Source organism: Dermacentor albipictus, chromosome 8 (assembly GCF_038994185.2).
Source record: "Dermacentor albipictus isolate Rhodes 1998 colony chromosome 8, USDA_Dalb.pri_finalv2, whole genome shotgun sequence".
NCBI classification, from domain to species: Eukaryota; Metazoa; Arthropoda; class Arachnida; order Ixodida; family Ixodidae; genus Dermacentor; species Dermacentor albipictus.
Genome location: NC_091828.1, coordinates 52,311,934 through 52,325,181, shown reverse-complemented (window position 1 = coordinate 52,325,181; position 13,248 = coordinate 52,311,934).

Genomic DNA, 13,248 nt, shown 5'->3' with positions numbered 1-13,248 from the left:
TGGTTGTGGCTTTTATTAATGCCGTTTCGGACCTGCGGTCATGGCAAAAAGTCTAGAAAATCGGACGGCGAAGGGCTCTTGTGTTCGAAATTTCAGACGTTCTTATACATTGTTCCTATGGGGTACGTGGTGTTGCCGCGATTGATTGATTGAAAACATCTTTATTTGCAGGATATTCGTAGAACTCGTGGGTGAGCCGCCTATTCCGGTAGCCCACTTGTTGCTGCTGCTGCGCTGGCCCTCCCCACCAGCCAGTGCTGACGGTCAGGATCATCGCGAGCAGAATAGCCTCCCACGTGCTCTTTTGAGGGATTTGGAATGGGGTCAACTATGGGATTAAACTGGCAAGCCCACACCATGTGGTAGAGGTTAGCTACCTCTCCAAAGTGTGGGCATTGCGGGGAGTATAGTGTAGGGTACCACTGGTGTAACTTAATTAGCTGGCGTTGGGTATGTATTAGTTTGTAGCCTCCTAAGAGTGTTCTCTTGCAACTTATTGAGGGATTTACGTGGTGTTGGGTACTCCTTCCTGGCTGTTCTGTATGGTGCGAGATTGTCAGCATACACTGCTAAAGCAGTTAAGTCCCAGCACTCTTCACGGTCATCAGGGGGAGACGCCCGGTAAAGAAGAGCTCGGGCATGCCTGTGAGCGGCTTTGTTTCCTCCTGGTAGTTCCAGGTGACCGGGAAACCAGATGACTGAGGCTTGGCTGCGTGGATGCTTAGTCAGCAATGACAACCCTGACCTGTGAACTAATCCATTATTGAAGTTGCGACAGGCGTTCTGGGAGTCAGTGAGCACATCGGCGTTGGGGTTAGATGCTATAGCTAATGCAATTGCTGCTTCCTCTGCATGAGTGGGGTTGGAAGTTTTCATCGAGGCGCAATTCACCATCGATCCTGAAGGCGTTGAGACCGCAATAGTCATCACTCCATTCTTTGGCCCTGTGGCGTCCACATAGAGGCTGTTAGGTTGATCGTCCCATTTCTTCTGCAGGGCTTCCCCTCTTGCTTTTCTCCTTTCGATGTTATATGCGGGATGCATGTTCCGCGGAATGGGGTACACGTTGATGCGTCTCCTCACATCACGTGGTACCTCTTCCCTTTGGTCTATAATATAGGGCAGATTAATATGGATCTTTTCGAGCAGATCTCTACCTGGTTTTGTGAGTGCGAGCCTATTGAGTTGTGAGAGTCATTGTGCTTCCCACATCTCTTCGAGGGTGTTACGTACTCCTAGAGCCATGAGCTTTGCCGTTGGCATGGAGTTTGGTAGCCCCAGTGCCGTCTTGTAGGCCTGCCGGATCATTGTCTCCAACTTTTCAATTTCCGACTTGGAGATCTCGAGGTTAAGGAATGCCGTCCCGTACATTATCCGAGAAATCACGAAAGCCTGCACTAAGCGGATAGCGTCCCTTTCCTTCATGCCATGGTGCTTATTTCTGATACGATGTATCATCCGGAGGATTTGCTCGGTGGATGTTGTAAGCTTCTTCACAGTGGTGGTGTTCTGTCGCCCCTGCGGGATATACAGCCCTAGGATCTTGATCTCCGTGGGTTTCGGTACTGAGTGGTTGTCTATATACACCGTGATGTTCTGCGCCAGGGGTGTCCTCGGGTTCTTCAGGATGAGCAACTCGGACTTTTCCGGCGCACACTGGAGGCCTCTTTTCCTTGCGTACTGGTCCACCGTGTCCGCTGCTGCTTGAAGACGCTCCTCGATCTCGGCGTCACTCCCCGAGTTGCACCAGACAGTGATATCATCCGCATACAATGTGTGTTTGATACCCGGGATTTCGGAGAGAAGTCCTGGCAGATCTTTCATAGCCAAATTGAACAAAAGGGGTGACAGTACCGCCCCTTGCGGAGTTCCTCTCGGGCCTAGAGTGATGGGATCTGATTTTATTCCACCGAAGTTTATAGTGGCTTGCCTTGCTGATAAGAAGTTTTCGACATATTTGTAGATTCTGGTGCCACAGTTGGTGTCGGCGAGGCTTTGAAGAATATTTTTATGCAGAACGTTGTCAAACGCTCCTTTCAAATCAAGTGCCAGGATGGCCCTAGTCTGTGACTTGGTGGGAGTCTCAAGGAGATCCTTGTACAGGTACAAGAGGGCGTCCTGGGTCGATAGGTGAGGGCGAAAGCCGAATTGAGTGTTAGGTAGGAGGTTCTCTTCTGAGTATCTACTGAGTCTCGTGTTGATTACCCTCTCTATGAGCTTGCCCAAACACGAGGTCAGCGATATCGGTCTTAGATTATCCAGTTTAAGGGGTTTGTTCGGCTTCGGAATGAACCGAACCTCGGCCGTCTTCCAGGATATTGGTAGCGTTCCTGTAGCCCAATGCTGCTCGTTGAAGCATTCCACCAGCGAGGTGATGGTGTCATCGCTGAGGTTAAATAGGATCGAGCTTTGCTGTTATATGACCTGGACCTGGAGTTGCATTTTTTCTCATGGCCGCTATTTCTGCTTTGATCTCTTCTTTCGTGAGTGGGATGTCCAGCTTCGCATTCGGTAGCCCAGAATACTCCGGTTGTTCCACGACTGGGTCCGTGCACAGATACCTGGTCTTGAGCTTTTCCATCAAGTCTGTGTCCGTACCCGGGATGGTGTGTAAAATCTTCGTGAGCCTGTCTTTAGTGGCCGACTTGCTGCTGCTGGGGTCTATTAGGACACGCAGGAGCTTCCAAGTCTTTGACATACCTAGCTTCCCCTGAATACCATCGCAGAGCGTATTCCAGTTCTGTCTAGCCAAGGATATGGCGTAGGATTCTGCCTTTTTGTTTATCTCGTCTATTTTTTTTTCCTGAGTTTGCGCTTAAGCCGTTGTCTTCGCCATCTCTTTGTCAATGAGTGTCTTGCTTCCCATAAATGTAGAAGGTGCGGATCGACCGCTGGGCAATCTTCTGTCGTGCAGACCTCTTTCGTAAAGGCTTTCGAAGCTTGCACCTCACCCTTAACCCATTCCTCTAGGTTTGTAATAAAGTTTGCAGTAGATGCCCGAGCCTGTCTCCACCTGTCCCAGTTCGTAATTCTTGCGATACCTATTTTGCGTTTGCACGCGTTTGTGCTTATCTCCAGAGAGAGGATGAAGTGATCGCTTCCCAGGTGCTGTTCGGTATTCTTCCAAATCGCGCTCTTTATGTTCTTGGTGAACGTCAGGTCCGGACACGTGTCTCTACTAACACTGTTTCCCAGCCTCGTAGGGTAAGTGGGATCGGTGAGGATCGATAGCCCTTCTTGCGTCACTACTTCCTCCAGTTTTCTGCCTTTTGGTGTCGCCGCCGGGTAGCCCCATGAAGGGTGCGGTGCGTTGAAGTCGCCCCCAATCACGCAGGGGGCATGGCCCGCTAAGCTCAGAAATTTCTTTATGAGGGAACCCAATCTTGCGTGCCTGTCTTTGGGAGGGCTGTAAACATTCAATACATGCGTGCTTGTCGCTCCTCTTTGGAGAGGAAGAATTGTAATATAGCAGTGCGCAATATCCGGCTCGAAAGGGTCGTGCAGTATGGCAGTGTATAGTTTGTGCACTAACGTGGCAGTTAACTGGTCTTGCTGATAAGTCACATAGTCTTGGAGTTTGATAGGTATTAGGTGGGGTTCTTGAATTAGGATAGCTGCCGGTAAGTCAGATTCCTGAGATAGTAGGAGATCAAGAGCCGCCTGCTTTCTTCTGTAGCCCAGGCAGTTCCACTGCCAGATCTTCCTTCTAGGTTTGGCTGGCATGGTGAGTCCGTATCGGAGGGCTCGTCCATTTGCATTGTACGAGCGAATTTGGACTTATGTCTTTTATCCGCATGTTCCTTCCGAAGTGCAGAAATTGCCGTCTCCGTGTATCGTCTGTTGTTTGCAATCTGCTCTCGAATTTCTCGGAATTGGGCGTTCACGTAAATTGGAAAGGCTCGAAACTCCTCCTTGAAGGATCGGAGTTCTTGGATAATTTGTTGGTAGACCTCGCCTAAGGCAGGCTGGGAGCAAGGTGCCTGATGTGTTTGGCTTTGAGGAGTCGGCTGAGTTACCGGCGTTATTGCATTAGTAGTGGCTCGCTTAAGCTCTTGGTTTTGGATTGTTAAAGCGCTGACTTGTTTTTAAGACTTTCTATCTCCTTTTTGAGTGCTGCCAACTGTGTGTTATTATGCGGGGAGGACGAGGGGAGGGGAGGCCACTCTGCAAAGCTCACCTTCGAATCTGAGAGCTGACCCGAGGACGTCTTCTTCAGCGCCCCGGTGGTCTTCGTGTGGTTCTCCTTCCCTTGTTCTTTACCCGCCTCCACGTGACTGGCGTTCTGGTTGGAGCCGGTTGCCCGGCGTCTCGAGCTCGAACGGCCGCGAGAGGTGGAACGAGAGTGGGTGACTGATGACGACGCTCCTTGCCATCGCTGTTCAGGCTGCTTCTTCTGCCTCGGCCTGCTCCTACCTTCTTCAGGTTCCGTTGTTGATGCCGCGTTTGATGACGTGGCACTAGCATTCTTGTTCAATGGTCTGTGGAATTTCTCCTTGCAGTCCCTTGAATAAGTCTTGTGTGGACCCTTGCACAGCGCGCAAACGGGTGCGCACTCATGCGTCTCATCTGGACTCGGCGTTCCACAGTTCTGGCAAGCAGCCCCCTTGGGTTTCGGGCAGACGTCTGCCCGGTGACCTGGCATTCCACAGTTGATGCAAGCCGCCCTCATTTTCCGGTAGATGTAGCAGCGGCGCTCTGACCAGCCGTAGTCGACCGTGAATGGAACTTTCTGGCCGGCGAAGACGATGACTGCCGACGTAGTCTTGCCCAGACGGCGCGCTCCCAGGATTGTATGGCTGGGTGAGGAGACGTCTTGGAAGATAGAGTCATCACCCACTTCAGGCGATATGTATTACACCCCGGCAAACATCCTCTGGCAAGGCAACGTATGCGCTGACTGTTATACTCTTGCCGTCGAGGTGCAGACTATTAAGCTTGGCGAGGCGGAACGCATCTTCGTCACAGTGAGCACATATCATAATAATGTTCTGCTGGCTAACAACGCGCAGAGTTGGCTTTTCTTGTAGCGGTGTGTCGAGGGCCGCTTGGATCCCTAATTCGAGATCGAAGGAGCGTGGAGCCACAGATTGCAGATCCACCGTGGTTTTAGGTCGGATTGTATGGAAAATTCTTTAAACTCGGTAGACGCGGAGGTCTCGGTGCGGGCCGCTCTCGGCGTTCTTTCTGCTCCGGCTCTTGCGTGGGAGCTGTCGATTTAGCTTGCGCCGCTCTTTCGTTGTTGCGCCGGGACCATATGTTCCAGCCATGGCTGTTGTCTTCCTTCGGGAGATCCTGCGGGGGCATCAGCTGCTGCTGGGTTGTTGGTACATGGCTGAAGTCCATCTCCGTCGGGTCGTAGCCTCTTAGGGAATTCATAGTAGTCGCGGTAGTCATGAGCGAAGCGGGAGCACTCGCCGGCGAACGTCGTCAGACCCAGCGTTGCGCGAACGCCATGCCTCGCATCCGCGGGCGCACCTGCGTCTCTGCTGCGGTGAGGCACCCAAACCACTCGGCCGTTAGGGTTAGCGCTCTTCGCGTGGTGCTGAGGAGTCAGACAGTCTTTACCGCCGAAAATATGGCACTCACAGGTTCACTGGTGGTACCAGGCGATGCCAGGCGTTGAAGGGAACCCGTGGATGGTAAATATACGCTGATCCAATATTGTAATCCGCCGCAATCAAAGATTGTCAACGGAGTCCACGCATCGAATGTCCTGTTGCCGCGAAACCGTCCGTCCATAGAGTCGCTTGTTTACTGTACTCTGGTAATTAACTCCTCCAGCCAACGACGCGGCGTCAAATACCATTCGTCACGATTCCTCTCTGTTACTCGAGCTAGCATTACCGCGACTTTCGTTCCCTTTCAACAAAATTACAGCTAATTTTCCCTGATAGAAGTACAAATGCCCTGAGTTTTTCCAGACTACTCAATATCCCTGAGAATTCCCGGTTTTCCCGGTTGGTAGACACCCTGATCCTCAGACTCACTGCTGCTCGATCCAGCGATAAAATCAGCTGAAAAAACAGCACAAGCGCGAGATCTGCGATCTTTCGAAGCGCGAGCGCCTCTCTCCGAGGCAGCTATTTTTCCTGTCTACTTTGACGGTTGCGAAACTTCGGATTGCATTAAAAAAATTAGCACTTTGTGGAAAAAGCAAACTGCTTAGAAAACAAAAATATAGTTTTCTTCGCGTCCCATGGCCCACAGTGTCCGTGAGTGGCGTGAAAGGCCGACATTGCTTTCTGCTTTGACGATCTGGAAAACTTCGGAGTGTGTTCAAAAGTTTTACCATCTGGGGGTAAAAAGTGAACTGCTTAGAATCCAAAATAGTTCTCCTCGTTCATGTACGATAGCGCAGTATGTCTGTGGGTGGCGCGAAAATTCTCGGAACCGGCATTTCAAGCCATCGTTAGCGGGCTAACGATGCCCGGTGGGCGCATTACGGGAAGAGTAAAGCTCTCCGGACAGAGACTTGCTCCACCATATAAGGAATGTGGGCAGCGGAGCAGACACGCAGTGGATAATGGCACACGTGTCGCACTGGATAATGGATTTTCTGGCACAGAAAACAGAGCGGGGGTCAGAGGGAAGGGAAAGAGTAGTTATGGATGTCAAGAAAGAGTGAACAGTGTGGTCTGCAAAGTCATTAAATGTTATGGTTATGACCATTTATACCTGCACCCAGTTGGTAGTGATGTTGCCGAGCGTAGAATTATGAATTTTGTCTAGCTGCTTACATACATGCAAGTTTTTTGCTCAGCTGCGCCCAGCCTGTAAGTGTAGACGTGGGTTATGTTGATGTTAAGCAAGTTAGTAAGGGTTTCTGTCCCATCGTGTATAACCTGTAGTTCAAATAGTAAGTGGCCTAAAAAGTCCGTTGCAAAGCTTGATGTGGCTTGGATGTCAGGGAGCGTCAGGTTTGAGAAAGCTATTTGTTCTCTTTAGTTAACCGCCTCATCTGCCTGTATCACGGAGCATCTCGTAGGTGTACGGTCGTTTCAATCGTTGCAATTTGTTTAACTCACCGGCGGAGCTTTATCATCTTGTGAGTGGTTATATAGGTATAATTCCAAGATGAAAGATTGTCCAAGTTCGTATACTCATGGCACAATTTCCATATAAATAAGAATGGAGCCCCGCGACTGTTGGTATATGTGGTACCTCTTAAAGCGGTCCTCAACCACCCCTCGGGCTTTGAGAAACACAGTCCTCTGATAGTATACGCTAATGTGAACATCTCAGCCAAATTTTGGAGTTGTGCGAGACGCACATGGAGCACAGGGTCACCTTGTTTCTCATGCGCTCTCTTTTTGACAGACTCTTACAGCAGCCCGACATGAATTAGGAGCAACTAGCTGCTCCTAACTTTTTAGATATTAATTTCGATAAGACATATTACTTCTGGAACCCTACGCTCGGCCGCAGCCGCCTACATAGGAATCAAACTTTGGCCACCCTGCTTATTCGTGTTGCAGTCGTCAGGTCTCGTTAGTTTTGAACACTAAACTAGCACTCAACCATGCGAAACTTACGGTCGCACCACACACACATTGGGACACTTGGGCGCAGCTCATTTCCCTGTACCTCACAGCACGTTTGTGATTGGTAGATTGGTCTTGTGCAGCTTTTATTCTTTTTTTTAGTGCTGTTGCTCGTTTGTTGAATTTTCCATTGTGGATGGGTCGCATGTGAGCTCTCAGCTTGGTCGTTCTTCTCCTACGGTGCTAAGGTTTAAACTCGTTCTTGGGTTTGTTGTTGCTGTTGCCACTCAGTTTTGTGCATAGATCACGAAAAAATGAATGTCTCCATCGTCGGGCTTCCTGTTGCAGATAATGCGCGAGTAGGTGAGCTGTTGCACATTTTAATGGCACTCTGTGAAGCGTCTTCATGTACTGTTTCTTGCCTTGCATTTCATACTGTTACCCTGTTTATCTCGGATTTTTGTGGCTATTGAATGGAAGACTTACTTGAGCACCTGCTCGCCACAATGCAGAAGGCAGATGTTCAGCAACCCAAATGTAAACAATGAACACTAATATTAAGGAATGTGGCCCAACGACTGATAGTTCAACTCGAGCTCAATTTTGCTCTAAGGTTTGCCTGTCTTCTTGTCCAAGAAATTTTCTCAGATTTATTCCAGCTAGATTTCTAAGCTGCTATTTAGTATTGCTTCTTTTGATGGTACTTTGGGAGGTACCATGTTTGCACAATGTTCCTCACATCTTTTGTGCAAACACGATGTAGGTTCATTGCAGGAACCCGCACGATGTTGCAGATATAAGATATGTGCAAATATGACCGATGTAGGCTTGATGGCGCATGCCACTTGTTGCAACAACATAGAAAGACAGACGGCTGACACGTTCAATCCCAAACGAACAAGTGCCCCCTTTATTCGAAGGCCAGTACATGTTGTCACGTGGTAGTGACGGTGAAGAAAGAACACAGTAGCAGTACTGTGAAAGACAAAACTAGCTTTTATTGGGCGAACCTGTGCCCACAAAACAGGCTACACTTAAAGCACAACGATAGCGGCGAACACAGTCGGCGATCGTCGAAAATCTGATCAGCGGGTCAAGCGCGTCGGCTTTTATAGAGCAGTCGTCGAATGTTCCAGACTAATCGTTCGGACCCGTGTGCCTTCCACAACGTTCTACACCATTCGCGTTACGCGATGAAGTCAGATAACACAAGGTTCGGCGACAACAGACAGCCAGGTAGAAGCATCGATAACTCTCCAGAAACATCGGATACATTCAGGCGCGTCCCTCGCTGTGCGATTACAATTGTTAAGCGGCGAAACGTGGTCGCCCGATCAAGATAAGTACACGTGCCAATACCCCCCTCTTAAAAAGCATCGACCCGATGCTACATACAAGCGAAATAAAAACACCCGTAGCAAAGAAAACAAAAAATAAGGAATTTCGTCAGCGTCCGTAAAAGGGTTTAAGGCGCACCACGTGGACCACTTCAGGTCGTGCGTGGCGCCGCTGTGAATGCGAAATGCCGTCTGGCACGACCTCATAGTCCAGAGCGCCAATACGTCGGATGACCTTGTAGGGTCCGAAATAGCGTCGGAGTAGTTTCTCACTGAGTCCTCGTCGGCGTATCGGGGTCCAGACCCAAACACGGTCACCAGGTTGGTACTCGACGAAGCGTCGTCGGAGGTTGTAGTGTCGGCTGTCGGTCCTCTGCTGGCTCTTGATTCGCAGGCGGGCGACCTGTCGGGCTTCTTCGGCGCGCTGGAGATAGCTAGCGACGTCAACATTCTCTTCTTCAGTGACGTGGGGCAGCATGGCGTCGAGCGTCGTCGTCGCGTTCCTGCCGTAAACCAGCTTAAATGGTGTGATCTGTGTTGTTTCTTGCACCGCCGTGTTGTACGCAAAGGTTACGTACGGCAGGACCGCGTCCCACGTCTTGTGTTCGCCGTCAACGCGCCGCGTCCACAGCTTGGCGAGCGCCCACGTGAAATCGCCGATTACCTAGCCGCCACTCAGCGGAACTCTCGACGACCGTCCCGTTCACCGTCAACAGGCCGCTACCTGTCACCGCAGCGCCGACCGTACACTGGTCCAGCTCGGGACCGCTCTGCGAGCCCATATCCGGAAAACTAAAAGCAGCAACCGATGGAGGTGCGGTTGCTGTTCGTCGAACTGACGAGAGAGAGAGAGAGAGAGAGAAACTTTATTGTGATTCTAAAGATTTGAAGGAGGGGTGGTCGGAGCCTCTCAGTCCAGGGCCCCACTGGCCTCTGCTGCCTGCCTGACCTGGCTAATTAAGGACTTTTGTCCTGCCAGATCGGAGCGGGCGAGCTGCGCCTCCCACTGCTCCATTGTCCTACTGGTGTTTGGCCTATGAGGGTGCTTAGTGCACTCCCAGGTTATGTGCATTAGGGTAGGTATGCCACCGCACCAAGGACAGTTGGCACTATAACGAGTGGGATACATGGCGTTTAGCAATTTTAAATGGGGGAACACCCCGGTCTGTATTTTACGCCAATCGGCGGCCTCTTCCCCGTTAAGTTGTGGGTGAGGCGGCGGGTATTTTCTTCGGACTCCACGCTGATGAGCAAGGATGTCTTTGGCATTTAAATTGGTGGAATTTTGTGATGGGTAGTGCGGGTGGTTGGGGTTAGAAGAGGACGCCGTCGCTCGGTTAGTGAACCCTCGAGCTAACGCGTTAGCCTTTTCGTTCCCCTGTACCCCCGCGTGGCCCGGGCACCACAGTAGGCGATGATGGTGGTTGAAGGATTTCGGGATTATCGCGAGGCTAGCCGCAGTCACGTGCCCCTTGAGAAACATGCGACATGTCTCCTGGGAGTCCGTGACCACGACCGAGTCCCTTTGCGAACGCTCCGCGTGAGCGAATGCGATCGCCACTGCTAATATTTCAGCCGAGGCTGGGGATCCCGCCGTGGCCGACGCGGTAATTTGCTGTTGGCTGACAGCGTTCACGACTGCCAGGGCGTACCTCCTTTGGTAGCGCTGCCCGGTCGTGTCTGCATACAGAGCTGCGTCCGTGTAGTACGTGTTGTACCTATGGTTGTTAGAGTAGGCTGATTGAATGTGTTGTGCGCGTGCTTTGCGCCTTTCTTTGTTGTACTCTGGATGCATATTCTTTGGAATTGGGGCTACTGTAATTTTGGATCTCATCGAAGGAGGGAGAGGTACGGCCTGCTCTGTGAGATAAATGGGGTATGCTGGGATATTGAGTCTAGCCAATATTGCCCTACCAGTTTTTGTGAAGCTGAGGCGCTCCCTCTGTCGCATCAGGGTGGCTTGCCTCAGTTCGTCGAAAGTATTGTGCACTCCCAAAGCTAACATGCGCTCCGTTGAAGTACATTTAGGCAGGCCCAGAGCAGCTTTGAAAGCGGTTCGAATTATTGTGTCAGCCTGCTTTTCCTCCTTCCTGTTCAGGATTTGGTACGGTAAGCCATAGGTTATTCGGCTAACCACTAAGGCCTGTACGAGCCTTAGGGTATCGTCTTCTCGCATTCCCGCTTTTCGATACGTCACGCGACGTATCATTTGGGCTATGTTGTTGGCTGTGGATTTGAGGGTCTTGAGTGTCTGTAGTGCTCTCCCGTCGCTCTGAAGCCACAAACCCAGGACTCGCATCGTGTGTACCTCTCGGACTGATTGGCCCTCAACCACGATGTTCATCGTTCCTCTGGATTTGTAGCCTTTCGCGTGTATCCGGATAACCTCAGATTTTTCGGGTGCGCACTTCAGGCCACTCCATCTAGAAAATTTCTCCACCGCTAATACTGCACTTTGGAGCGTATATTCCTTATCCCCTAGTGAACCTCTGCTCGTCCACAGCGCGATGTCGTCTGCGTAGAGCGTGTAACCTAGGTCGGGTATCCGATCCAGATCGCGCGCGAGTCGACACATCGCAATGTTGAAGAGAAGAGGAGATAATATAGCTCCTTGAGGTGTTCCTTTGTCAGGCATTTTAAATAAATCCGAAGTGATTTGGCCAATACTGATGCTCGCCTCGCGGTTGGAAAGAAACGCTCTTATGTAATTGTATGTGCGCTCACCACAACCCGCGAGTTCGAGTTCTTCCAATATTGCGGCGTGAGAGACGTTGTCAAATGCTCCTTTAAGGTCTAGTGCTAGGACTAGTCTCTCGTCGCCGTACGGTATATTAGTTAGAATTTCATCTCTGAGTAGGAGGAACGCGTCCTGGCAAGATAAACCCGTGCGAAATCCTATCATAGAGTCCGGGAACCAGCTCCGCTCTTCCAGGTATCGCTGCAATCTGCTATGGATAACCCTTTCATAGAGCTTACCTAGGCAGGACGTGAGCGACACCGGCCGTAGTGTATCAATCGAGGGATTCTTTTTTGGTTTGGGGATCATGAATATTTTAGCCAATTTCCACTCTTGGGGCAAGTCTCCCTTGGCCCAGAACTCGCTATTAAATACCTTTGTGATTTTCGCTAGGGCTACCGAATCCATGTTTCGAATCATTGCATTTGTGATCGAGTCTGGGCCCGGTGCCGAGTTTTTAACTGCGGATTGTGCCGCCTCATATACTTCCGCGTACGTTATATCTTCGTCTAATTTAGGGTTCGCCTCCCCCGCGTATTGTCTCCTCGCGGACGACGATGACGTAGCAGGTGAGGGTCCTATGTACTTTTTCTGAAGCGCATGAACGAGATCTTGGTCTGTACCCTCGAAGTTGTCTGCTATAATTTGGAGCTTCTTGTTGTTCTCAGTACGCGTGCTCATCGGGTCTAGCATGCTTCGTAGTCGAAGATCCTCCGCCGCCGACGAAGTCGATGAAGAAACCATCTCGACGACCTAATGACGACACGCCGCCGTCCCGACGAAGTCAGCAAGCCAAGACTACACCGACGAAAGACGACTTGACGACGCGACGTTCCAGTTTCAGTTCAACACGACGCAGCCGTGATCCGACGCCAAGACCTAACTGCAACGCCAGACAAAGAACACAGTAGCAGTACTGTGAAAGACAAAACTAGCATTTATTGGGCGAACCTGTTCCCACAAAACAGACTACACTTAAAGCACAACGATAGCGGCGAACACAGTCGGCGATCGTCGAAAATCTGATCAGCGGGTCAAGCGCGTCGGCTTTTATAGAGCAGTCGTCGAATGTTCCAGACTAATCGTTCGGACCCGTGTGCCTTCCAAAAAGTTCTACACCATTCGCGTTACGCGATGAAATCAGATAACACAAGGTTCGGCGACAACAGACAGCCAGGTAGAAGCATCGATAACTTTCCAGAAACATCGGATACATTCAGGCGCGTCCCTCGCTGTGAGATTACAATTGTTAAGCGGCGAAACGTGGTCGCCCGATAAAGATAAGTACACGTGTCAATATATACAGTCGACCAACATCCAGAGGGAGCCACAAACTTTTGGCATTTTGGAACAACATAAAATGATTAGGCAGGAAGTCAACAACAATACAACATATCCTAGACGAAGATGAAAACAGACTTGAAGGAGAAGCGGCAATAAATTACATCCGAAAAGCAACAGCCGAATCTTTCTAAGGCAATGACGAGGTTATACTTGTTGAAAAAAAGAGCATGAAAGAGACCCAAGGGGAAAAGCAGCTGGTGCTGACAAATTTAAACTGGAAGAAAGCGGAAGAGAAAATTCCTAAGCGTACAGCGACAGGGCTAGACGAGGTTCCTGTTAGGCTGATAAATGAACTAGGACCAAAAAGTAAGGAAGCTCTGGTGAAAGCAGTGGAAATAACTTTAAAAGA